This window comes from Lonchura striata, chromosome 2 (genome assembly GCF_050655825.1).
Source record: "Lonchura striata isolate lonStrDom1 chromosome 2, ASM5065582v1, whole genome shotgun sequence".
NCBI lineage: Eukaryota > Metazoa > Chordata > Aves > Passeriformes > Estrildidae > Lonchura > Lonchura striata.
This window is the reverse complement of record NC_140704.1, coordinates 83,611,483-83,639,061: the sequence shown is the minus strand read 5'-3', so window position 1 is coordinate 83,639,061 and position 27,579 is coordinate 83,611,483. Positions and strand designations below refer to the sequence as shown.

At 38.9% G+C, this 27,579-nt stretch overlaps 1 protein-coding gene across 1 annotated transcript in view; it reads left to right on the top strand.

Annotated features, from left to right (window-relative positions):
- TRIO (trio Rho guanine nucleotide exchange factor) overlaps positions 1–27,579 on the top strand; it is a 246,193-nt gene that overhangs the window by 15,080 nt on the left and 203,534 nt on the right. The window lies entirely within an intron of this gene.

Sequence of the window (27,579 nt, the reverse complement as noted above, 5' to 3'; positions counted from 1 at the left end):
TAGATGCAAGGGAGCCTGAATTTTCACAGGCCATTTGACAGAAAATGTACTGTTTCCCTGAAGCAACCACCAATTTCAAGGCCAAAAGGAAGCCTTTCATGTTTTAAAGCACAGCACAAGAGGGACAAGCCTAGGCAGAAGAATGGAAGAGAGATAATAGATATATAATGCAGAAGATTTCAGATTGGAAGTGCAGTGAGGTCATGAAGAGAACTGACCCTTGAAAGGAATGTAAAGGTGGGTTATGTACCACACTGCTCAGATGTTTGCTTTACAGGGATAATGTGCTCAAATCAGAAAGACAAGCTGTTAATAGTCCCTGCTCTAGATAGGTCTAATGTTTTTTTATTCCCTGTAGAGAAGAGCAAGAAAGTGGAAAGGAGCTTGGATAGAATTCCTTAATTTTGTAATGCAAAGTACAACCTTCATGACACAACTCGGGAAAAAGTCACTGTTAACTATTTTGACCTTAAAATTACCTTTTTTCTTACACTCTTCCTCACATTCCTACCACTCGCATTTTAAATGTATTACTTGCATTTCTATGGAAAGAGTGGCTTAGTTGAGCAAGGTGGTCACCAACAGTCTTAGCTCCACAAGGACCCCAGCAAATAAACATGTTTGTGGTTGGTCCCCTTGCTGTAGCCTCTGATCTGCCAGGTCTGCTGCAGAAGATATGTGTACAAGGCTGTACTGATCTCAGGAGATTTGTTGAACTTTATCTCCAGGTGGTCATCTTGTTGTGTTTGGATGAGATAACTAATCACACTTTTTAATTAAAGAAATGTCACAGTTATAGTAAAATAAAGCTATTTGGACATGGTGGTTATTTTGCTGACAGTTTTATCTGCTTAAAAAGGCTCAATCAAAACTTCCTGCATTGGCAAATGTATGCTATCGAATGAAAGTGAATTGTGAGTAATTGCAGGCTAACTTCTTCCCAGGTACTTTTTCTTCTTTGTGGTCAAAGGTTGTTCTTAGTGAAGTAGTTAGAGACGCGAAGCATAGATTTTGTATTAAACCTTTAAAGAGACAGCCAAATCACCTAAATTTTGGTTGTTCCCTCCTATTAAAGTATATTGAAGGAAAAGCTGACATTATTAACGCAAAGATGAGTCTCTAAAAAGGGCAGCTTATATAGCTGAAAAACTGAAGCAGAGTTAAGAAGGTGCTAACTTGAGTTTACTCCCTGGGCTAACAGTAATTTCAAAATTAACATATTCTGAAATGTTGCTTTGACAGCAATATTGGATTTAATTCTGCAGTATACAATTAGAATTATCATTCCCTGTGATATTTAAAATGCTGCCTTGAGTTTAGCATAGAAAGTGAGTATGTTTGAGTGTTTTTTCAAATGACATCTACTTCAGTAGTTGTTATGTGTGCAGTTTGTCTAGTGTTAACAGCATTCAAGTGTCTAAAATTAGGACAATATATTGCCGTCAGAAATAAGCAAACCACAACCTATATGCTTCACTCATTGCCTTTAATTTAGCATGGTGTTATTACTGGGTGCCTTGCTTTTGTGGTTAGTTTGGTTAGAGCTCTTAATCAATTGAAAGTATTTTGGCCCACGTTTTAGAGGTAAAATAAAAATTGATACTGTGACTTTTCAGTTTGGTGGAGGAAATTCATACATTTTCCAAATGTATGAAACTGGTAACTGGCCGATAGCTTGAAAATGGTTCTGAAATAACAGGGTAAGTTTATAAAGATAGCCATGTAGTAATGAGGTAATTTTATATTTTCCTTTAAAATTGGCCTTGCTAAAGGGAGGCTTTATGATGGCATCTGATAAAGGTAGGAGTGGAAAAAATGGTTAGTGGAATGGATGGACAGGTAAAAAGAGGCTTGTGTTTACATAGTCAAAAAAATGTTGTAACATAGTTAAAAATGATTTTTACATAGTTAAAAATGATGTAATAGAACAGCCATACTGATTGGGATGAAGGAACAGAAGGAACTGAAGAATGAGGTTAGTAATTTGTTGCAGATAGGCAAAGTTCTAAACAGGATCAAAGAAGTTCTTAAGATAGGCTCTTAGACAACAAATTGTAGCACTTAGACAACAGGGTACTCTTGTACCCTTGCTGTTCCCAGTGCTTCTCCCCTGTTAACGTGTTCTGATCTGGCTTCTAAGTTGTACCTGTTTCTAAGGCTAGAAATGATTAGTTAAGACAGAGGCTTGCTGTCTGATAATATTGCACTTTTTCTGTCTCTGGATTTCTGTAGTTATTTTCCTGTTCCCTCATTTTTTTTACAGCTGGTGTAAAAGATTTTCCTAAAGTAATGGATGTATTGATGGAGTTTACTGTGCTCAGAACAGAGAACCTGTGGTCTGACTGGTGTGTTGGAGAGTTAAATGTAGGCTATACAAGTTGAATTCCTCAGAAAGAGCTTGTACTTGTGTTCTTTAAAACACTTTTAGTTACTACGTATCTGCCTTACCCTCTAGCTTTTAGAGATATACCTGAATATAGACTCAAATTCCTGTCCTTTAATGAAGTCCTTTGCTTAATGCATAGCTGATACGCTTGGAACATCAGGGCATTGGTCAGGATCCAAAATTAATTGCCTCTTGGGGATGGATAGTGCCATGTGGGCATCTGAAAGAACAGTGTCTCTTTCAAAAGCCTTCTGAAATGGTCAGCTTTGAAAATGATGCACATCCTTATTATGTTAAGGAATACCGTTGTGGTTTGTATTTTACTAAGTTCTATTAGATTGATTGTTAAAGTGGTACATTTTCTTGTCCCCTATGTTTTCCCTAAGTTGGTTTCTTCCTAAGTTGTGTCCTCCCTTCCAGCTGCCCCTCAAGTTGCCTCCTCCCTTTGTTCCACACCGTTCGTCCTGTGTGTCAAGGCAACCTGGCCTCTTTGCCCTGTCTGTTAACCTAAACCCTACGTATTGTTCTAGAAAGTTCCCTGTCCCTCACCTCCAGGACCAATCCCAGATTGACTCCTCTCTCCTTCCCTTGCCGTGCTTTGTGGCATCCCTGAGAACCACACCCTAAGAGTTACTCATTGGTTGTCTCATTGTATCCACCCCTGTTTTGGGAAGTGTTAAAAACCCTTGTGCACTTGTGCTCGGGGTTTTGCTTGCTGGTGTTCCCTTCAGCTCTCCTGTGCCGTGTACACCCTTCCCTCACCCAATAAGCCTACTGGACTTCACATCGCAAGAGAGCCTCTCCTGCCTCCTTTATCTGATCCTTGTCACACCTCCAGTGGTCTCCAGTACTGGGCATTTGGCTCAGAGGTTCCAGCCCAGGCAAAACCCTAACCTGGTCGGTTCCCCACTCTTGCCATTGCCCCAGGACCATCTTGGAGCTAGCCTGGGCTCTGGAGGATAGTGGTATTTGGATCTCTAATCCTGCTTAACACTTTCACTTTGTACCAACAAAAGCAAATAAATGCTTTATCTATGGAAGACGACACAAGTTGAAAGAGGAGAGCCATAACTTCCTTACTTCCTGTCTTTGAGTAATCTCCCTCCCCTCCACCAGCCCACAAATAGGAGGAAAAAGTCCAAACCTGGAATAAAGGGAAGAGGGCATGTTGTTCCCAAGCCAGTCACTAATTCATCAATCCACAGTAGTATTGTTTTAATGTGGCTAAGGCCCTGTTCTTTCCTTTGTGTTGAATTCCTTCCTGTTTAAGAACACTGTCTTTAAAGTACACTTATATCACCTTGAATGGTAGGAACTTTGTGCTTATTGTTACAGTATGTATATTAATTAGTTGCTGCAGCTGGTTCAAGTAGGAAAAAAAAAGTTCTCAGGCACTGGCTGTGGGATAGCAAGTGTTTGTTAGCAGAGCTGCTAAAACATTGTAGCTGTGTGTGGAGGCAAAAGAAGGCAGAATTAGGCAGGAGCTCAAACTCAGCTTGCCTTTGTATGCTCAGCAGGAGAGGAAGATCCAGCAATTGAGGAAAACCATGTTAGATGACATGGATCCAAAGGTACAGCTGTCAGTTAAACATCCCAGAGTCTTAAAGAATTAACTGATGTATGTTAAGTAATCTGGTGCACCTTTCATAGTCCCTCATATTGTATCAATTAATAGAGAAGATTAAGCTCCATTTGCTCAATTAAAGGAAACATGTAATTTTCAGTAATGCTTGAGCTAATATCCATATATTTCTGACTTGAACTTCAAAAACAAAAGTGGAGGTAGCTATTTAATACATTCTTTCTGACTAATTCCTGTGACTTGAATTGGACTGGTTGTGGGCAAGCAGGGAAGGGAGAATGCTGCGTTTTTTTCAATAATTGTGTAATTAAATTCATTGATGGTAGGCCAAGAATACTGATCACAAGGGTTGGTGCTGAATCAGAAGGAATACTTTAAATGGCACTCTGTTGAACAGAGGCATGATTGCCCTCTCTTTCCCCTTCTTGGCTTATTGGACGGCTGAATTGCTCATTTCATACATGGTGTTGAGTGTGACTGGAGCTGTGAATCAGTGTTTGTTGGAGTTTTGCATCTGGCTTATGGTCTGACTTCCCTTTTATGAGCTGGAGAGGCTGCCTCTGTTATTACTGTGTAGTGAAAATCCTCTTAAACTCTTCTTCTCGCGAGTGGGTGAAAATGTTTGCCAAACACATGAATCAATAATTGCTTATTTGCCTCAGTGCTTCTTTTCAAAAGCTTCACTGTCCTTTTCTGTGTTTGCACAGATAATCAATGTCTGTCCCCACATGATAATTAACAGGGATAGATAACTTAGGGGCCCTTCCTTTACAAAGTCATCCTACAACTGTGCCTCTCTGAAACCTCTTATTCCATTTTTGACCTTTTGTCAAGGCTTTAATTGAAATGGCAGTAGCTTACATGCAGTAAGAATGACTTGATGATTATTTTAGTTAAAGGTGTTTGCTAGTTTACCATGCTGCTGAAATGCCTGCAGCTCTGTGTGGGACAAAAAGAATAAGTAAACTGTCAGAAGGATATTAAAAACAAGATATACACTTGTCTCAGTATGAGGAAGAACACTGCATGTAGCTTGACCTGGTAAGTTTTCATAAACTAGAGACTGGCTTTTTAATGGTCTTGTCTAACATGTCCATTTTGTTCTGCAGTTAATTAAAATGAAAATTAAAATTAAAATGAAGGAAAAATAACCTTCTATGATTACAGTTTTCCCTTGGGAACTATTTCAATTGTGGCTTTCTCATGAGAGAGATTGTGGCTTCCTTTCTATTTCTGTGGCATGAAAATTCTGATTTGTGTAGCAAATGAGATTTGTAGAAAGTTGAGAATATTCCAGATGCCAGTTTCAGAAGATAGAAACAACTTCCAAGTGCCTGCAGTTTGAGGAAGTCTCTAGCTGATTCAGATTACCATCTTGATGTGACCTTTGTCAAAAATAACCACAGTAAAGTAGTACATGCACAAACTGTCTATTCAGTAGAGTAACGAAAAGACAAAACGATCTGTTTTCATGGATGAGATTTGTTTGCTGTTTTAGATTTGCATTCCATAGTGGGAAGGCAAGCTTTTGAAACTGTTTTACTTTGTTTGCTATTCAGGTCAGTGGCTTCTTAGTCCACTGGAGGACTGCAAGATAGACTTGAGCTGTTTGCACTGTTCCAAATCAGTTGGGCTCCCTGTCACTGGGTGACTTACTGTGTTCCAGTGCTTGGCTTTGTCCTCCAGTGAAAAACTACTCTTAGTGTCATAGTTTATGATGCTGAAAATCTGCTTTTTGGTACCACAATTAACATGGATGATAGCCCACATAGATGCAATGCCTGTACCTGCCTAAACCTTAAAGTGTGTTCAGATTGTTTGTATTTCAGTGATATGATCTAATGGTAACAAAGTTTCTTCAGTGGACAAAAAGTGTGAGGAAAAGAGGATTCTATCCCACATTCTGTAGGCCTGAAACTATACAGAATCTGTTTGGTTATCTAGAGTCTCTTAATGGCTGTTCCCATTAGCAATTTAGTTCAGATCAAAGTGTTCTTTTGGAGTGCATCTCTTGATTGTCCCATTTCACAGTTCTTTGTCCGATGTGAAGCATCTCAGGCACACAAATAGAATTTCTTTCAGATGAAATTGAAAGGAATTACATACACCAGTTACAAATAAGTATTAAGTCCACAGAACCAGACAACAGCCAGTCAAAAGTAAAGCTTCATTCAAAATACATGGTTAGGCCATTGAAGTTTCTGCAGCAGGATTTTGCTGTATTGACCCTCTTCTGTTGCACTGTACACCAAGTTCAAGTGGAGACAGCCTCTTAGCCAAGATGGTCAGCAGCTAGGTCCCGAAAGTCAGCAAATGCTCTAATTAAATAACAAAGACCCAACAGTGACAGTTAATTTACTGTGTGAAGTGAATGATCACTCTAAAATATGGACTGTGCTTCAGAAACCTTTCTCAGTATCCAGATAGTTGTGGGACTGCAAGGATGTGGAGAGCTGAAGGAAGGGAGGAGATGGCTGCTTAAGTTACAGGCATGAGATGAGGAGCTGATGTTGCATGTGGCACAGCAGCTGTTGTATTTGTGTTCTCTCCTGTGGCAAGGCACTTAGATTACCTGTCAGCACTGCCCTAATGCAGGTCACAGTTTTGTCTGGGACCTGTGCGTCAACTTTTGAATAATTCTGTGTGTCTAAAAAGCACAGGTTTATCACTAATGCTCTAGAGAGGGACACATATTTGAGGTTTCTCTCTACCAAATTTGAGTGGATGGACAGTGTTTTCTTCCACACATTCAGTCCTAGAAAAAACATGGTTAAGGCGTGAATGGGATGATAACCATACGTGTCCTGCTTCTGTGTTGGAAACTACAAGTTCTTTTGATGTGGAGCTGCCTAGAGCCAAGAAACAAGTAAATTGCTGTAGGAAGAGGACCATCAGAAAGCAGGCATGTGAACTGACTCTATGATGCAGATTGGCTGGAGAAATCTTTCTCATGCAAAAGCTGTTCCAAAGTTATTTATTCAGAAAGGAATTCAGAAATTAAATCATCAGTAATTGACCACTGATAATACATAATAAAAAATTTGAGATGTTATTTTAGAATTCAGCATCAGTTGAAGTATCTTGCAACAGGTTGGAGAAGTATAACTTCCAGTGGATAATGTTATATGTTCACTGTCCCTCTTCTGGTGAGCATAAATTGTTAATTCCCAATTCTTAGATAAATTATTGAGGGCTACTAATTGGCTTACTGTAAGATCCATCAGTGTAAGGCTTAGAGCTCAAATAGCCTTGTGTTGTGGTTTGACACGGAAAGAGAATTTTTTTCCGGAAGGAATAGGTCAATTTAGATATTGATCAATTGAAGGTGAACACGCCTCTGAGAACACAGAGGGGTTGAAAGCAGAATTCCCAGGGGAACTCACTCTCTTTGGTTCTGGTCAGCGCGCAGTGCAAACCTCCCCTGCCCAGCCACGAGCTGGGTGGGGAAGGGGGAGCCCATGGCCTGATGACAGTAGGCCCCAAGGGTGGTGGAAGGACTGGAACCGGGCTGGCCCCTGCAGATGGAAGGGTGGAAGAAATCTGGGATGTCTCCATTCCCCCCCCCAGAGTTTCTCTCCCGAGAGGGAGAGAGAAAAGAGACAGCGGCAGTCAGCGGTGGGGGGGAAGCTGCAAGGTGCCCAGTTGCGTGGGAGTTGCTGGATGTCCGGGCATCGAGCCATCCCTGGGAGTTCGGACTTTTAACCCTTCCTTGAGAAATGAAAGCTTTGTAAATTTTCCTTTCCACTCCTCGGTTTGAAAGAGAGGAAGAGGGACACCTTGGACCCTGGGATGTTGGAAGGAGGAATTCTGGATGGGAGGGGGACAAGGAGTGGCTTTTGGCTGGACTTTTCCGTGTTAGCCACAACCTGAACCAATCTTCTCCTTCAAGAGGGACTGTGTTTTGGGAGGATACCAGTGAGTCAAGAGACCTGCTTCAGCTGGGAAAAAGACAGAAGTGGAGTGAACAGAGAAAAGGTTGGGGGGTTTGTGGTGGCGCCCCCTTGTCCTGGAAAGGAAAGAGAAGAGAAGAAGATCTCTGTTCTTGAACCCTCGGCCCCAGGGGAAAATGGGGGGGGCTGTGGTCCCAAACAATGAAAACTGAACTGTTATTTTCTCCCCTCTTGGCAGGGCATCCTTGAAAGGAAAAATCCTAAAAGCAGTCTGTCCATCCATGCATTTGATGGTGAGAGCACTGTGCATGGAAAGGAGAAGGGTCACCATGGCAAACTTTTTCTCTGGGCGGTGCCATGTGTGACATGGAAACACAGGATGTGGAGCTGTGTTTCTTGGGGGGTCTGTGGCACAGGAGAGACTCTGTTCCCTCGATGGACTGAGTATCGATTGCTTGGAGGGTGGAAACCTGATTGGGGTCCAGATTGTGTCCCACTGTGGTTTGTTGGAGTTGGGTGGTGGGGGGGGAGGAATGTTTTGCAAGGTTTTCATTTTGATCTTTGTGTGGTTTTTTTTTCCCTTCTTTAGTTTTCTCTTTTCTTTAGTAGTAGTAGTTTAATAGTTTTTTTCTGTTATTAAGCTTGGGCCTGCTTTGCTCTGTTCTAGATTCCACTTCACAGCATTCAAGGGAGGGATCACATTTTCATGGGGACACTGGCATTGTGCCAGTGTCAAACCATGACACCTTGTGATAGCTAGAGTTTACTTATTTGCCCATCTGCCAAAATTTTCATTGCTGTAGTAGAGTTATATGGAAGAATATTTTCTGAGGTTCCAACTGCTTGATTGCAGCATCTTTGCAGCTGGGGTCCAAATGTTAGTGTTTTATGGGTTTGAAAGGTTTTGCGGTGGTGGAGGTGTTAGCACTCGCTTTTGTCTTCTCTGCGGGTGGCATCTGGAGCAGAAATACGTCAGAATAACTACAGGAGAGAATGTTGGAAACAATGTAATGTGAAATTGTAGGCAATATTGACTGACTTTTATTAAAAATGCTGCTGTGCAGCCCTTGTACTTAATGAAGATGGGCTAAAGGGCTTAGTGAAGGTCACTGCTAGCAGTAAGGATTTGTTGAGATCCCGTCTCTTTAAGGGCTGCTGCCAACTTAAAGAAAACCTTCCAACCCTCCATTCTTTCACTCTTTTGGCTGCTGAGAGTGTTTGCATTGCCCAGGAGCAGGGATGGGAGACTGAGGTGAAAATTTGGATTTCCGAAGACCTACTGTGAGTGGTCATTTGCTTTTACAGACTGGTCTGGAGAGATGGTGAGCTCTGGCAGATGAGCAAGACAATTTATGTTTAAATCTGTCATGAGTCGTAAGTTGATATTATCACATGAAAATAGAAAAACTCTTTAAAAAAAAAATGTATGTAGTATCTAAAGTTTGGATTGGTGACTTTAAACAAGTCTTCCAGTCTCTCCAAACCTTGGGTGTAGGGTTCATGTTTAGTTCTGGTGTAAGAAGACTTAACACTGAATTTGAAAAGTTATCAATGTCTCTAGTACTGTCAGTAACATTGCCCATCCATTCAGAATTAAATATCTGCTTGGAAATACATTTGCATCTTTCAAATTTGTGTTTAATGCATCTCTTACTACTTTGTGTGCAATGCCTTAATGGTGACATCTTTTGCTAGAGGATGGTGTAAACCTTGGTCCTCTAGTGACTCCTTAGGTGCTTGTACATTATGCATCAAGAGCCAGCAGCCATCTGTTTCCTACTGGACTTTAAGCCTAGCCTGCCAACTCTAAGGAGATCTGGCTATACAGCTTCATTTCTTGAGAAGGAGGATAAAGTAATGTCATGGCTTAGTTGGTATTTGAGAAATACTTGTGTTAGTAAATTAGTTTGAATTTTATTTGAGTACCACTAAATAGCATTTATGAAAAGAATCTTTATTATGTTTATATAAAGATGACAGTATTATCAATGATTTTGTGGAAGAAAAACTAAGTGGCTTACTTTCTTCATCCCAGAATCAGAGATGTTAAGGAACATGTACAAAGGAAGGAAGCAAACCTAGTTTTAGGAGGGGTTTCAATTTTACTTTCCTTTCCTTAGCTGTATTTATAGGTTGACCTGCTGCTTTTATGAAGCTGTTCATAGAATTCAACCTGGACTTTGTGTGTGTTGTCTGGCAGCAATTTGAGGTGACAGAGAAATCCAGGCACATCTTTGCCTCCGCTTCCCAGGAAGAGGAAAAGGTTGTGACCTCTTCAGGCAAGTGGCTTGTATGGACAAACAAGCCTGGATCTTCTTCAGAAGAGAACATTCTCAGCCAGTCTGTTATTGTACCTCGTTGTTCAGAGAAAGTGAAATAGTATTTCTAAGGTGTGCTTCCAAGTGAAAAGAATCCGTGGCCTGAAAAGGGTACCTCAGCCTGCAATATATTCTATCTTCCTTGTATGGCTCCTGGTGCCCTGAACTTGGGTGCATTTTCCTCTCCTCTAATGGATACTTGTAAGGAGTTGTAGTCATTTGCGTGACTCTGATAATAGACCACTTATAAAATCAAAATTGTCAGGCGTGATTGAAAACACTCCCTGCAGAGTCAGAATTGCTATATTTGGAATTGTTGTGGGGTAATTTTCTTCTCTCTTAGTACAGCCTCTTTCCCACACTGCCACTCCATTTTGCAGTCAGTACTATGGGAGCAGAGTCGCTTGTTGACAGTTACTGAATTCTGCAGATATGTATGTCAATATCAAGCAGGAGATCTCAGAAGAGGTTTTGCTGGAATATACAGAGCTCCTGTGGGAATGCTGACTTAGGCTTAATTCTGCATCTCCCAGGTGTAATTCCTGTTAGAAATTTTTAAGAATTCAGTGTTGTCTCTTTCAAAAGTACCCCTTTTATCCCCAGTTGTGTATTTGACTAGCAAATTCACATGCATAAAAGGGCAAACAATGCTTTCATTGTTTTCATATTCGTTATGAACACTCAAATAAAACAGGCAGTTGTTCCTCTAACTAGAATACTGTAGTTCTGTTTCCCAGGTAATAGTAAAATTACTAAAGCAGTATTTTGGTCAGATTTCATTTTAGATTATAAACTGTGGACATGAGTTATCACAGAATACTAATTATTTCATGGTATGGTGTTTGGCTAGTGTTCTGACAGGCACTGCTAACTATGAAACTTGTTATTAGCAGCTGAAATTCCTGTCTGTAAACGTTTTTGAAATGTCTTCAGCTATTGTCCCTCCAGGCCAAACCAAATGTTTATTTGTCCCACTATCCTGCCTCAGCCAGTGACCAAATCAAATCCCCAGGAAACACCCCACAAGGATGGGATAAATGTCTGTGAAGCTTCTTCACTCTCTTGCCTCAGCATGCAACTGGGTCTTCCATAGCTGAATGATATTTCTGTAATTTCAGTGATCTGTGGAATTTTACTTTTCTACCAACTTGCTCAGTGTCCCCTTGGGTTTGTATATGCTTTTATATTTTGAAAATCTGGTGGTGCACAATCACTTTAACCATCTTCTTGTGTAGTTTTGAGCCTGCTACCTTCTAGTTTTCTTTGAGAGAAAACTCTGTTGAAAGAGTTTGCAAACAATTAGCCCTGACCAAACCATCATGATTTTGTAAACCTTTGTCATGTTCCTGTGCTTTTTCATGCTGAAGTCTTAATCTGGTTAGCCACTTATCATGCAGATGAATTAAAATCATCCCTCTGATCATCTGGTTGGCCCTTGCCTGAACTTGCTGCAGCTGGTCACGTCCATCCTATGCTGGAGTCTCAGAGCTGCATGTAGCACTCCAGGTGGGGTCTCAGCAGAGCAGTGGCAGAATCCCCTCCCTCTCCCTGCTGCTTGTGCTGCCTTGGATGCAGCCCAGGACATGTTTGGCTCTCTGGGCTGTGAGTGCACACGGCTGGGTCATGTCCAGCCATTCCAGCACCCCCCAGTCCTTCTGGGCAGGGCTGCTCTGATCTGTTCACCCCCCAGCCTGGGCTGGTACCAGGGTTTACCCCGACCCATGTGCAACACCTTGCCCTTGGTCTTGATAAACCTCATGAGATTCCCATGGGAACACTTCTTGAGCTTGTCCAGGTTCCTCTGGATCCCATCCCATCCTTGGCAGTGAGTCAACCACACCACTCAGCTTGGTGTCATCTGCAAATTTGCTGAGGGTGCACTCGATCTCTTTGATTAATTTTATTTATCCCTGTTGCTCTTTGTTGAACTTTCTTAGGTTTTTATACCTTCTGTTCAAGGTGGAATTAGATTCTGTTGAAAAAGTAAGCATATAGCAACTTTTACACAGTTGTGTAATGTTTTGAGTGTCATTTTCTCTTACTGTGCAATTAATTCTGAGCATTTAATCTGTTTCTTTAATGTCCTTCTCTCCCTATATGGGGGTGCTTTTGTTTTTGTTTATATTGAGCATATCTTTGAAGGTATGGTAACCAGAATACTTAGTTGGTTTGTAAATCACACTGATGCCACTACCACATCAGAGCCAATGTTGTTTAGGCATTAGATGCAGAGTTAAACAACATCCCCTTGTAAGGAAAGTCTAATATTGATAGGACAGTTGTCGTGAAAGTAGTGAAAGTAGTGAAAGTGTTCATGACCTTGAATTGCCTGCTAATGGGCAATCAGCCTCAGGTCTAGGACCATCTTGAAATTGGGTTTTAAGTCTTTAAATGCAAGATGGTTTATTTCTAGTCTCTACAAATCCTCTCTCTCATTAACTTCAGTTCTAAATTATTGACCTTGAGAAACTTTCGTGATTTGAATATGAGATTTTATTTGCAGAGGAGTAGTGTGGGTCCTCATCCCTTTTGCATAATATCTCTAACATAACTGATTGCCTTGTTTAGTGTGCCTTCTCTGGGGTGCAAGATTGTTGGAACTCAAAATGGCCCTCAGACATTTTTGGAGGTTCCAGGTCTTGGTTAGAAGTATTTTAGACCCTGGCAAGCAGCTGGAAACAGCTGTGATTTTGAGTTTGATCCATGGAATGAGTTACCAACTTTGAAGGTGGAACAAGCAGTCACAAAGGGTTAGATAATATAGTAAAAGTAGTTACAAAGTAGAGGGGAAAAATTTTTAGTATTGTACAGGGGGGTTTTAGCACCTGTACAGGGGGATTTTACTTTGTACATGGGGGTCAGAAGTTCTAAGATGGAGGAAAGTGGGCTGATCCTGTTCTTCCTCCTTCTTCTTCCTTGCCTCCATGTTCTTGGTGATGCTGGCACTTATGGATTGGTTTAGAGTAGAAAAGCACCTTGTAACATAGGTAGTAGGTATTGGGGAAAAACTGGAAACATGTAACACATAATATATAAAAGAATAAAAGGTAGCAGCAGTCCTGGGTGGAGAGAGAGAAGAAGAAGACACCAGACAGTGAGGGTGTCAGGGGTGTGTGTGTGTCTCTGCCTGGGATGCTGACCAAACAGCCACAGCCTGTGAAGACAATCTTTTAGATAACTAACAATAAACTGCCTTGAGACCGAACAACAAGAGGCTGCATAGACTTTCTTTGGAAGCACGGGTCATAGGAGAGACTTTACCACCACACGGGACCCCTGAACCAGGCCGGGAGTTCCCACACAAGATATTACATCTGTTGGTGGAGTCAATTAACAAGATGATGATGATGTTAGTGACTGTAGAAATACAAGGTGTTGTTTCATTCTAGAATAAGCTTATTCATTCATTGTAATGACAAAAAGAAAATATAAAATCTTACATACAAAGACAGCTCTTGTTGTTTAATTTGTTGTTGACCAATGCTGTCATAATTTTTTCTTTGTGTTTGAGTGAGCCCCTGTGCCTGGTGACACGTTTATGTGACAGTGTGATTAATATTGGCCTTGGAAGTGGATGTTGTATTTAAGATCTGATACCAGTACACAGTGTTGAAATTGTTGTAGATGGCCTGAGCTTCAAGAAAGATGTTCTGTGAAATCTGTGTATACTCATGGTATCATAGGTCACTTCATTGCTGAGACTGACTGGTATTTATGCACGTAAATATATGTAAATATGTGGATGTATTTGAGGAATTATTATGCATATAATAAAGTAGTAGTTTAGTCTAGTCCATTTCAACTTGGAAGATTTTTCCATTCTATTTCATTTTTCTTCCATTGAGATAACTCCTTGCAAGGAGTTTGAACGCCAAACCTTTTTGGTAAAGCACATGAAGCCAATATCTGTGAATGGTTGGGAATATGCTTCATGTATGTGGGATGGTGCAGAGGAGAGCAGCACAGGGGCTTGGAGCTGTGCTGGCCATTCTTTAGTAGCTAGAGCCAGTTCTAAGAAAGCTTACAATTTGTTTTGTTGGAAGAACCAAGAGCTGATGCACAGAAATTCCACTTGTAGATAATGCGTTGTACTGCGAAGATGTGAAAATAGAGTTCTTTCCAAGGGATAATAAAATGAGACAATCCTATAATCATATTAGAGCTTATGTGTATTATTCATCTTAGCCAAATAAAGCTTTCTCTGCAACAGTTGAATTAAATGGTTATTATTTGAGGAACTTGGCATTTACAACAATAAATAATGATGATAGAAATGATCACTATTTCATAATTTTAGAATTCTTGTAGTAGTTTATGATAGTGTAATTGTACTGATATCAGTAAATATATTTTAAGATAAATTGTCCTCTAAATGCCCTTAAAATACAAGTTATAAGAGAGAAGCAGGCCCCTATAATCTTGTAGACTTCTCCAATTACTATAGCCTCTAGGCAGTGCAACCTATATTCAGGTTAGTCCTTCAAAGTTATTTGTGAAGCCTAGTGATGTCTTAAAATACCAATGAATTGAGTTTTAATAATCCTTATACTATTGTTCTTACATAGAAGAAAAACCAAGAAATCTCTTCAAAGTTCTCATCCAAATCCAAGTTTTTTTATACATAACACCTGCATTTAGTGATAAAATGACAGTGCTTAACAGTTAGCTGCAGATAGTTAAAATTCTAAGCTAAGTTTTCAGTCTCTTTTTTTAGTCAAATATGTTACTAGCTTTAGAAAATGCTGCATCTTTAACTATACAATACAAAGCCAGTAAGTACCTTGTAAACTAGTAGTAATGTGGATTTAATTTGGGAGGGGGAGTGGTCTTTTTCACAGTAAACAAAGTGTACAGGTTATATGGATCAGGATTGTAATATTGTAAAATAGTTCGGAATGCATGCGTGGAACTACTACACTGTTTCATACTTTTGTCCTGAATGTAGGATAATGTGACTTATGTTTTACGAGGAAGATGCAAATAACTAGCTGTTTCTATTTTTAGATACTTGTTCACAAAGAACTTAAAAAAATTCCATTATTATCCTTAATCATATTGTGGTCCTCATAAAATAAGCTTAATACCAAAGCTACTGTTCTGTTTGCAGAAGAGTCTTTTTTGGATTGAGTGTGAATGCACATAACTACAGAAAGGAAAATGCCATCTCTTTGCTTCTGTGCATGTTAGGAAAGCTATTGGTTTCTGTAAATGAGAGTTGTCAAGATCAAGACATAGTTTAGATTAGCACCTACCAGGTTTGTGGCTTAATTTGCCCGAGACTGCTTTTCTTAAGAAGCATTTTTTGCTGATACTAGTTGGATTTCTATGTTCCTCCTAGTAATATATCCTAAAAAAATTTCTGTATACCTGTGCTGAAATGTGAATCTACCCAAAGAGAAGATTTTAACTTTCATTAAAAAGCGCTTGAATCCTGAATTTAAAATAGACATGTGTCATTAACTAGCACACTTAAAAAGGAGTCTGTTGTATTTATTAATTGGTTGTGGGTGTTTTTCTTAAATATTTACTTGGAGCTTGTAATAGTAGCTGTAGATGAGTTGGATTTAGCAAGGGTTAACACAGTGTTATTTTATTTCAAATCCCCTTTGCTGAAGTTGTTATAAGAAGGGGTTTAGCCAATTAGATATGCCAAATAACTCAAAATGTGCAGGAAATGTCCAGTTAGAATCAGTGGTACCAAGCGTTCTTTTCAAGTGCCTTCAAAGTGAGTTGTTCCCAGAGCTTCCAGAGTGAAGGTGCTTTTTAAAGTAGTACAGCAATTGTTCATACAAGTCATATATAAAGGTTGGTTTGTTTGGAGGAGCCATACACCACCCTCAGCCCCCAGTTTCCAGTATTGAGGGAGGGTGGTGGGTGTGTGTATGTGTGATTTTATTTTCTAAATTATTCAGAAACAAGTATGTAGCTTCTCAGAGAACCTTGAGTAAAAACTTGGTATATGTGGAGTTCAACATAAACAGTTATTTTGGATGTTATTTTAGTATCAGAACTGATTAAATCTTTATTCTCACAGCACACTGACATCCTCTCAGTCAGGCTTTAGCTGTTATTTGAACTTCTTAGTTGCCTCTAACTGCACTTTGTAAAAATTTAAGCAGTTTTGTTTAAATTAAGTATTAAATTTTAAATACCAAATGAAGTTAGTCATTAGTTGACATGCTTGAGTCTTCTCCAGGAGCAATAGGCAATGTTGTAATAATGTATTTGCTAGTTCTAATTGGTGAAAAGTAATCAAGTGACTAAAAGGCTGTTATTGATTAAGTGCAATGTATTTTGCCAATTTGATTGCTATTTAATTAATGTCTCTGCTGTTTATAAAGCATGGTCTATTACTGGGGAGTGTCCTAAACATGGTTCTGCCGTGTGTCATGACAGACACTTCTCTGTGCCTTGGAGGAAATACCATCACTTCTGAATTGCTCAGGCAGGGGAGAATGGGAACATAGTAGAAGTCTCAGAACAAGTCCAGAGGTTTGATTGTTTAGTGAAGTGGACTAAATGCTCAGTTTTAAAATATTGTCAGCCTTAAAATTTGGATCTGAAGAAACAAATTCATATTGAAAATGTAGATCCCCAAAAGGGAGAGGAGCAGAACCCACTAGCATGAAGATGCAGAACTGTGGAGTTGGATGTCCTGCTTAGTTATGTAACAGGACTTTTAGCTTGAATATTCCATGGGCATACCAAAAGCTTGTAAAAGTTATGATTAGATAAGAATGTATCTTTATTTTTACTAAAAAGTAATGGCCTGAACATTCTCTGAATCAAGTAGCGTTATTTTTGTGATCTGTTACTAGATGTTCCATGTTACAGGGGTGAGACCCCTGAATTTGATCTATGGATTTTTTGTTTTAATCATATAAAATAGAGCCAGGCACTAATATTATTTAATCATGTTTATATTAGTTTGCATCTTCTGACACAAGTTCATAGTAGCATTGTCACATTAAAAAACCCAAAAATAACAAACAAAAATAAAGCTGTGTTGTGTATATTGGAGTTATAAGTGTTCCCAGATGTGAAAAAATTAGAACATCCTTAGTGTTTGTCCTTGGTCTTACTGCCTGGGATGTTAGCAGTGGATGTAGCAGTGGTTTAGTGCAGTCTGTCTGGCAATAGCACTGCTGTAGCCGACACACAAATAACACTGCTGAGTGGGTAAAAGATCTCATTTAATGGAAGTGACTTAACCCCCCAAGTTTGCCCTAGGGTTTGGATTTGTAGCAAAAATGTTGGTTTCTTAGAGCTGTTGTAGTTGGAACAAGAACTGCTCTTACTGAAAACTCAAACCTAAAAAAAAGTGTTTTGTAATGAAGTTTTTAAAGCATTAGATAACTTCAATGTTTAAAATGTTACAAATAGTTTCTGTTACTTTTAAGATAGTTTTATTCTTAAGTACAACAATAAAATTATTGTCCTAAACATGAAGATCCAAAACAGAAATTGCTTAGAAGCACATGAGAGAAATTGCATCCCAGTCAAAAAAAAAAGTTACTTTCTAATTATTTCCTCTTGTTGACTTAGCTAAAATATATGTTCTACTAAGAAGCATATATATACACGTAACATAAATAAAAACAAACTGTCCATAGCTAAGAACTTTAATAAATTGAGTATAAATAAGTGTGAGTTTCAATTGCTTTTCCAAATATTCAGTTTTAAGATGGACAGCATGAAGAAATGAAAATTACTTGAACATCCACCTAGATGTATTGGATTGCTGAGTTAATTAATCTTCAGTGATTCCATATGTAATGGGAAAAACATGAAACCTCAGCAACTAGTATTTAACCACTGTATGATTTAACAAGTAGTTAGCAGGTAGTGTTCAGTGTTGTTAGAGAGTTTGTTGTTCTTTTGGGGAACTTGAAAGTTGAGGCAAAACCCAGGATACATTTATAAGATACTGCAGGAGATACTTTTCTTAAACCATCAGTATTTTTGAAACAAATTGAGGGTTATTTACTGCACCAGAAATACCTGTTTGTGATGTTCTATGGTAAATGACTTAGTTAAATTAAAATTTAAAATTCTATTTAGGAATCAAAATACTTACTGAAAAGAAGTAATTCCTTTAAAGCACAGAATCAGGGTTTCTTTACATCACTGAAAATTCTTCAGATTTTTAATGTCTTACCTGTATTTTTCATTGACAGACTTAAATGTTCACAATACTGACATTCTGCTTGGTAAAGTTTTAAAACATGTTTGCAAGTGCTTGAATCTAACAGCTCTGAAAAAAATAACAAGTGTGCAGATTTTTTTGTAAAATTGAATCCATACTTTTAGAGGAGATGAGTACAGTGTAAGATTCTGAAGTGATTTTTGTTTTTGTTTTAGGATTTTTTTTTTTAAATATAGATTCACAAACATATGAATCGAGATCAGTGCAGTGACAACATTGAAGTAACTGAAAGCAAGGGTGATGATTACTATTTAAGGAAAAATTCTAGTATGTTAAATGTCAATTTGAACAACTCCAGATGACATGGGGGAAGCCACACTTGTGTGTGACAGCTTTTGGTCAATCTTTGAGCAAAGAATAAGAAATATATTAGAAGGATTTTTGTTAGGAATTGGTACAGGTCAAATGAGATTTTACAGGCAAAATGAGGGCATTTTAATGATTACTTAAAAAACCTCCAACTTTTCTCAAACTGAACCCTTTGGACTTTGTGGTACTAGAGTGAGGAATGCTTGTCATTGACTTGTTAAACATTGGCAGCTTTTTGGGTAGCTGTTGGAAGGCTAAGGAAATAAGTACAAATTTGTAGCAGTCCTTGGTGGTTCATAGCCAGAGAAAAATAACTATATACTAAAAAAAAAAAAAAATAGTGTCTTACTGCAGTTGGTTAATATCTTTGAATTGCTCAGTCCTGGCCTGTGATCACAGCATTATCTATGAAATGAAAGTATTGGGAATATCATAGTTGCCAGGCTGCTCAAGTTGAGCTGAGTCAGTCACCTGCTATTTTATGGGCTACAGAAAGTAGGTGATGAGGTACTTCAAAGAGAATAGTTACTAGTGCTTGTAGGGATATTTTGGTAGCTCTTACTTCTCTGTAGTAACTCTGTGGTCAGATAAAATGAAATGTCGAAGCAGTAGGTCCCCAATTATACACTGCTTCCAAGCATGCTAGCTCTTTTCCATCCAATATCGCCTGGGGAAAGTACACATCTAAGTCCAGGCATTCCTTGCCAAGGTGCTGTTCATTGTCTTGTGCTAGTAAAGTAAGAGCATGGGATCCATGCTTGGTAGTGTTTTTTTTTTCTTTTTTTTCTGCTTTAAAGTCCAGTAATTTCTAGGAAGCACAGAAGCTGCTCAATTGTTCAGCAAGGTATAGGTCAGATGTAATAGAGCTAACAAGGATGTAGGTAAGGGAAAAATGGGAGAGGAAGGGGCTTAAATTCTGCAAGAGACATTTAGACGTCCAAATGAATCATTCCTTGCTGCTCACGGGTATAAGGTATACTGCCTTCTCTTGCCCGGATTTTCAATTTGTAGCTTAAATGTGCAGTTTTGTGGCAGGGTCAATATGAAAATATTGATGAGGTTGACTCAGTTCAAATTACCTGTCTTACTTTCTTAGGATTTAAAATCTAATTTTGAGATTGTAGTAATATACCGAGTACAGATTGTAGAGAGTAATATACACAGGTGACCTGCTGGTTGCTCAGACACTTGAGGAAGAGCTTCATGGTAATGTTACAGTTAAGAAATACTCTTCATGTGCAGGCATGGCAAAGGCTGTGGAGAAGAGAGGTGTTTTGACTGGAGCAGTGGAGAGACAGGTACACATTCTCAGGAGTTTTAAGAAATGTAACCTTGCAGGCTTTTAGGTGTTTCTGATAATTTATTAAAATTTTAACTGACTTAAACTAATAACAAGTTATTTTTGTTTAATAAGTTCTTCCTTGTCTCTTTGGTTAAATATAAAATAGAGGGAAATTTAAGCACAAATACTTGTCGGTTTGGCACATTGACTAATGAAAGTGTAGATCTGATAAGAGGATGTTAGAATGATTTTTTAAACAATTTGTTCAATCAAAAAGCAAAGGCCATAGTTTAGCTTGGTGGGTGCAACTAAATTTAAGCCCCATGCTTTCTTCCTCACCTTATACAGAAATTCATAGTGCCTGGTACAAAACACATGAGGTTGCTTCATATAGAGGGAGTGAGTTTTGGTAAGGATGCTTTTTGGAATTATTTTGAATAATAATAACACAGAGTGTTTAGTCTCTTGACTTGAACATTAACTCATTCAAGCTGGACATGGTAGTGGCTTTTGGAATTGTTATGAAGTACCCATTGCAGCCACAGAAGTAATGCAGAGACAGACCTTTTGCGTTGAGGATACAAATGATCCAAGTTGTCATTGGAGATACCAATACAATTTGACTATCAGTATGTAGGTGTTAAGCAGTGGAAAGGAAGCAGCTAGTTTTTTAGAACCAGGAAAAAAGGATTGTTGGTAAGGACCTATATTTTTATTTGTAGCCAAATAGCTAGCATTTTGGTTTAAAAATTATGAGTCGTGCATCCCTTGTTGTTAGACAGTCTTTTGCCCACCTCTGAATTCTGTTGCTTTTGATTGTGTCAGCAGAAGATTGAAAATTATTGCTGGGAGCTGCTAGAGCTCTCTTGAGTAGTAAGCTTGCTCATAGTTCAAATCTGCTTTTGAAATAATATAAGTTGCTGATATCGGTGGTTATCTGCACTCAAGAGTGGTCAGTAGTATTATCTAGGCACTTACGAATGCTTCCAAGGGGATTTGGTATGATTTGGAGGCTTCTTATCTTGTGGAGCGGTTTTAAGCATGTGCAAATTGCATTATGGCCCAAGCTACTGGGAGTAGTGATGGTACACCCAGGTTCTGCCTGATGGAAGCACACTGGAGCTGAATATGCTGAGTGCTATGTCATAGCTAGCAGCTTCACAGGAAGGGAGGAGAAATGTGTGGATTGTGTTGTGAAATACACGGTCAGCTCATTGCTTTACTATGTTACATAGTCAAATGCTTGTAGAATCAAATGATATAAGGTAGCCAGTTTTGATTAATGATATTCAGTATACACTAACCTTGATTTTTTCTTTTTTTCACCTATATCTTTCCATTGTGGTAGTCTGCTCATGAAATGAAAGTGTATGCCAGAGTAACCCTCTAGAAGGGCTTAGCAGGGGATGAAGTAACCCCTATAAAATTAAGATTTGGGTGGGAGTAGTAAGGTGCTTACACAGTGGCTATTTTACATCTAGGAGAATTTTATTTGTTCTTGTTTATAAAATTTCTCAGCAACCAAAAACTTAGGGGGTACTGTGGCATTTTGAAACTCATTGAGATCTCAACAAAGGTTAGGCTGATCCTGTACTAATTAGCATGGTTTGTTTCCATTCATGTGGTGTCTTCACACAAGATACTCAGTCTGAGACCACAGGGTTCACAGCAAAGCTGGGTTTTGAATGGAATTTGCTGTGGTCTGTAAGCTGTCATCAGATAGGCATTTCATAACTTAAAAAGGCTGATATTTCTGGATCTAAGCTGACCCTTGAAATAACTGAGCACTGTCTCTGTAATGATGTGTTTATTTAATCCATTCTTCTCCAGAACTTGATGGTGCTAGTTCAGAGCTGGTTCTCTCACCTGTGACACAGCTGACCTGCAATCCCCAGTAACTCATACACAGTGATGCAAATTACTGTGATTTAAAAACTGATGGTTGCCCCGGAAAGTGTTTAGTGGGAGAATGAGTAAAGTAGCTGTCTTCCTTTGTTTGCTGTTATCAAAACCTGTGAATGTCTTCTAGAAGGGTACTGAAGAGAACCCTGACCAAGTGACAAGATGGGAAGCATTTGTAGGTAGAAGCTCCATGTAGTTTGGAATACAAAAACCAGAAAATGCTCAGTGACTTAGTCTGTGGAAGCAAATTAAAATTTTAATCTTATATCTTAAAATCACTGTGATTTGTAATGTGAAGATACAGTGCAAATTAGAAGTCACTTGGAAAAAATACTAAATTTAAGTGGCTGAGTAGAGTTGAAGCATATGGCTTGTTGTGGAAGTGTTACCTCATTGAACTTTGGGTTTGGTGACAGTACACAGAGATATATCAGGTCTGAGTTACTGGCAAACAACATGTTAGAACTGAGTGAAACGTTTTCTACAATCCAAAGAGAAGGCAATCTTCAGCAGCAGCAGGTTTACTGAATTTTGTTAGACAGTGGAAATGTAACTTTGGTTTTGGGGCAGGGGAGAAGCTATGAATTTCTTAGCTACAATAGAGTCTTCCATCTGAGATCTTTTTGTCAGCAGTATGCACAGTCCAGGCACAGCTGTTGGTGTTGTGGCTGCAGATAGCATCTCCTGCCTCCTAATGAATGGTATCCTAAACCTGGAAACAAACTGAGCACTTTAACAGCTAAAGGGGAGTATTTGGAATAAAAGATGCATCTGGGCTGTTATCAGTTTAGAAACTACTGTAGTACCAGTGTGTGGGGAGTAGTTTTCAGTGACAATTAGTAAGTCAGCTTTTTTAATCTTGCAATTGAAATCTTAACAGAGCAGAAAAACTGCTAGCAAATGGGTAAAAATGGTTTAAATTTTTAGCATTTATTCTTGTAAAAGGGAGTAGATCCTTGGAAAATTGTAAAGGGTTTCATCTCTTAGTTTTAAAGGTGGGTAGAAAGCAGGTGCATTGTCTTCTTGTAGATAGTTTGGCTAATTGGAGGTGCTTTAGATTGACTAGCAGCCTTGTTTAAGTGGAACTAAAGATTTGGCAGTGTGATTGAGAGAACTTTTTATACTTTAGGGCTTTGAGAAGCCTTCCTCTCTTAAATTACTTGATTACAGACAACTGTAAGAACTAGTTAGGCATGTATCAGTTCTTCATTGCTAGTATAAGGTAACTTTTAGCTATTTGGAGCATACAACAGAGTGATTTTCCTGGTTTACTTGCTGAGTACCCTTAAAACAGAGTCCTCAAGGAATGCTTCCTTAAATGAGTTGCCTCAGTTTATCATTTCAATGCATTACTGTTCATATTTCTATTCTTACAGGGGAACTTGCAGGGTTTTAGCTGAAGATGTTTGTAGGAGCATTTCCTCTTTGTCCCCTGCTGTTTGGATTTGTTTTAAATTTTCTGTTCTTGGTGTTATCATTGAATCGCGATAGTGATTTTTACCATGACAAGTTAGGTGGTTTTGGGGTTGGGTTTATTTTTTTACTTTTTTCTTTTTTTTTCTTTTTTTTTTCTTTTTTTTTTCTTCGTTGTACAGGGCAGGACATTGAAATTCTTACAAAGAAAGATTTTGTTTAAATAGATACACTTGCAAGGACAAAATGAGAATTGTTGAATTGTAGTATAGGGTTGTCTCATTCAGTGATGAAACAGCAGCAGAAATAAGCACAAGATAAGTTTTGTATTTCTCATAAATGAAACTCCAAACAAACAACCATTGTCACTTGAATTTCTGGCTTTACATTATGTCCCTAGAATACACAAATGAAATGGAAATTTCTTCATTAAATTAATACCAAAATATAATTTTTTGTAATGGAAGAGAAATCTGAATATGTTATACAAAGAGTATTTTTAGAATTGGTTGATTCTAAAAAACTGTCAGTTTTTTCTACACTAGGATTATTTTAGTCTGAACAAGAAAGTAGTGCTGTATTAGTAGAACAAACCTGGTATGCAACTCATATTACTGCACTTAAAAATATTTTTTGCTGTTGCACCAAGATATGTCCTTTCCACCTGTGAGGAGGTCTTCTCACAGATTTATTATAAAGTGCGTAAGGAATTTTAGTTTTGATGTAAATAAGAAGATATTCTGAAATATTTCTACTCAGCCCTTCTGAAATAAGAAATTATACATGTGAATCAGAAGAATACAAGTCTGAGGCCAAATATTATCTTGCACAGTAACTTGTAAATAGAGGCAAACTGGAGAAATATGGGCGTGCCTGTCAGATACTGAAAATACTACTTTGTGAGCCTAAGGCTAGCTTAAAATATGTGGCAGAAACAAGCCACAGTCAGAAATACCCCAAATGATCACCACTTTACAACCTAGCTTTCTCTGGCATCACACAAGATATTGCTGAGCAGCAAGAGTTCTGTCAAGGCCTGGCTCAACATTTGCCTTCTGCTCTCACCCCAACACCTTCAGTTTCCATGTACCCCCTTCATGCTTGACCTCTTCTGCCTCTCCTCAGGTACTTCACCTGCCCTGCCCCACACATCCACTGCTTCCACTGCACTTTCTTCTCTTGCCTGGATGGACCTGCAGCTCTTGCCCCAGCTACTGCTGATTATCTTCCTAGTGCTGCGCAGGAGTGCAGCAACTGGGAATGGAAAAGTGGGAATGGGGATGTGGATGGGAACTGGGAACTCAGAATAGGAACTGAGGATTAGGAATGGGAAATGTGAGTGGGGATGGGAGAAAGGAGGTGGCTGCGCTGGTCACAGAGGGGAGCCACCATCCGGTGCTGCATTCTTCTCCTGTCACTTTCTGCCACCCTGGCTCTCTTTCCATCTTGAGGGGGACAACTGCTGTGCCTCTCCTCTCAGCGTGACAAAGCATTCAGCACTGGGGGCCCACATTGTGGCACAGGGGATACTGTGTAGGTGAAAAGACTGTAGGGATCTGCTAGTGATCACACAAGCTGGTGATGATGGAGCGCATCCATCTGAGGTGCTCCAGGGGGAATGCACAGGGTGTGGCTTTATGATGTGCCGCCTTGGTGTAATTCTGAAAAGAAATAGGGAAAGCATGTAGCCCTAGATTTTATACCTTTTCTTCTCTTACCATAGGTCTTGAAAGATTCTTCTTTACGCATTGTTGTATTAAGTTTCTTACAGCGCGTTTGAAAACTTACTCACAAATCTTCCGAATACTTCCTGGTATTAAATGTGATGTTCTAAAGTTGTATGCTTCTTGGCTCTTTGATGGCCTGCATTTAGATAGTGTTTCTGTGATAAGTTTCCCTGGCCTCTGGTTATCTACACTTATCTTTTGTAGCACTTTTTTAAGTCTTGCAGGAATAAAAAGAATCTTTACAATTTTTCATTGCTACTTGAGGAATAAATAGCTTAAATAAAATTTATAAAGGTTTCTGCTGATTAGTAATTATTATATCTTTGTACTAGCAATACATAGTTCCAAAAATTAATCTGTAACTATCATAAGTTGAATACTTGCAGTCATTTGCCAAGGAGAGCTGTAAGTGAATTTTAAGCATTGTTTTTGGATTATTGTTAAGCATCCTAGCTGAAGTCAATTGCAGGGAAAAGCATTCCAAAAGCCTTCTTTTGTGACATTGGCAGGAAAGCTATTGGAAGGATTTGGTTAACATAGGAGACAAGCATGTAGCCCCAACTAAACCAACTCTCCTAATCTAGGGTGGCAAGAAGTCTTAAATCTGATTTGGCACTCAGCAGAAAGAGCCTGCTGAGAAAGAGGATAAAAAGGATCTTTACCTTAGGCTGTAATTCAGTTTGCAATTCAGAAAAAGTGCCAGATTGAGCTTCCTGGCTACTCATGCTGGTTCCTATGCATGCTGGATTTGAACAAAACTGAGTCAGTATAAAACCTTCCCCCGCACCCCCATCTTTTCAGCAGATTACTCTTTGGCTGGATCAGTTCCCTGCTGCTTTTCATCATGCAGCTGCACAAATACTTCTGTTGGCACAACAGTGGGAGTAGTGTAGGGGCAGGAATGAGCCGCTAGGAACATGGGCCCTTTGGCTCAGCTTGGGGATCCATCAGCCGAAGTCTGCGTCTTCACTCTGTTTGAGTAGAGGAAAAGTCTCATGGTGAGGCTCATGTGAAGGCTTGACTTCCAGGTCTAGAGGGCTATGTGAGTAGCCAAGGATTTTACCTTGCACAAATTTCTAAAATATCGATGTATTTCAGTTGAATCTCATTTTAGGTGGAGGTGGCTGGACATCTGAAAATGCCATATAGTGTTGATGATTTTACTGTGACTTGATAATAGTTGAGATGCTCTCTGTAAACATTGCTGCAGCCCTTGAATAAAACTATCTGTGTCATGCAGAAGGTATTTCTGATTCCATCTGCAAAATGTCCACAGATGCTCTTAGTTCCTCTGTAGATAGAAGAGATGAAGATAGAACATTGGCTTCATTTGGGTGCTTTCATTCTGCTTATGTAGTGAAAATGGAATTGTTTAATTGTGTGGAAAGCTTAGCTTGTCTGAGCATTGAGGAGAGTAGACTGGAGCACTGTTGAGTGGGACAAATTCCTTCTTGCTGTAAAAGTCTTTGTAAGCCATGCTCATTAGGGTGAGATCCTTCAGAATAAGTTAAGCTAAACAGGCAATCCATTACTTTATCAAATGATGCATTTAGGTAAGATTTCTTGATAATTGATGTCTCCAATAATTTGAACAATGACAACTGGCTTTAATTTCTTTCTGCACCATTGGTGTCCCAGCTGTGTTCCTATTTTGTTCCTTAAGGCTGGTAGGGCTTTTATTAGGGGTTTTACACTTTCTCTGTTAGCATATTCTTTCTTTTTTCAGTAACTAATGAGTGGAGATATTTAAAGGGATGAAGCAAACACCAAAACACGTCAGTTTGTCAGTGGGCTGAATATGGTGAAAGTAACATGAGAGGACAAGACTGAGAAATGGAAAGTAACACTAGGGCATCTGACAATTCAGTATCATCAGATCGAGTGGAAGGAATATGTATCATGCAATTGGCAGGAACAAGCTGGTCAGGTATCCAGTGAGGAGGCATCTTGCAAAAAACTGTTTCCAAAAAGTCACTTGTGATGTTCAAAATGGCATGTTTAATTCCTTGTTGATGACTGGATTGTTTCACCTCTTTAACTCGTGCTTAGGAGCTCCTTGAGAGCCAGTAGTTGATGACACTTCTACTTGCTGTGCTCTCAAAGGGCATTAACTTTCTGGAAATAGATTTTAGAAAGAATGTTCCATGTAAATTTTAAGTGGACTCTTGTACGGTATCCCTACAGTGATGCAAGATGTATTTTAAGAGTCTGACTCACTTTTGAAATTCTGCCAACAATCTGCAAAGAAGACGATCGAGTAATATTATGAGTTAGAAATGACAGGTAATAGCAGAGAAATTTTTTTCCCCATAAAATGTATCTCAAATAAGTTGCATGTTGTCTGAAGCTGAGGCTCTATTTCTTCTTAAAGAAGAAAACCAAGGGGTTTTGCCTAAGATTTTTTTTCCCCCAAAGAGATTTCAGATTTTTTTTTTGTTTGTTTTTCAAACAGTATAGAAACGTAAGAAAAAAGAATTATCCTTTACTTGAGAAACCCCACTTGTAATAACAGTCTAAGCAGACTAAAGTGTTTTGATGAAAACTAATATGGAAACTACTCAAGC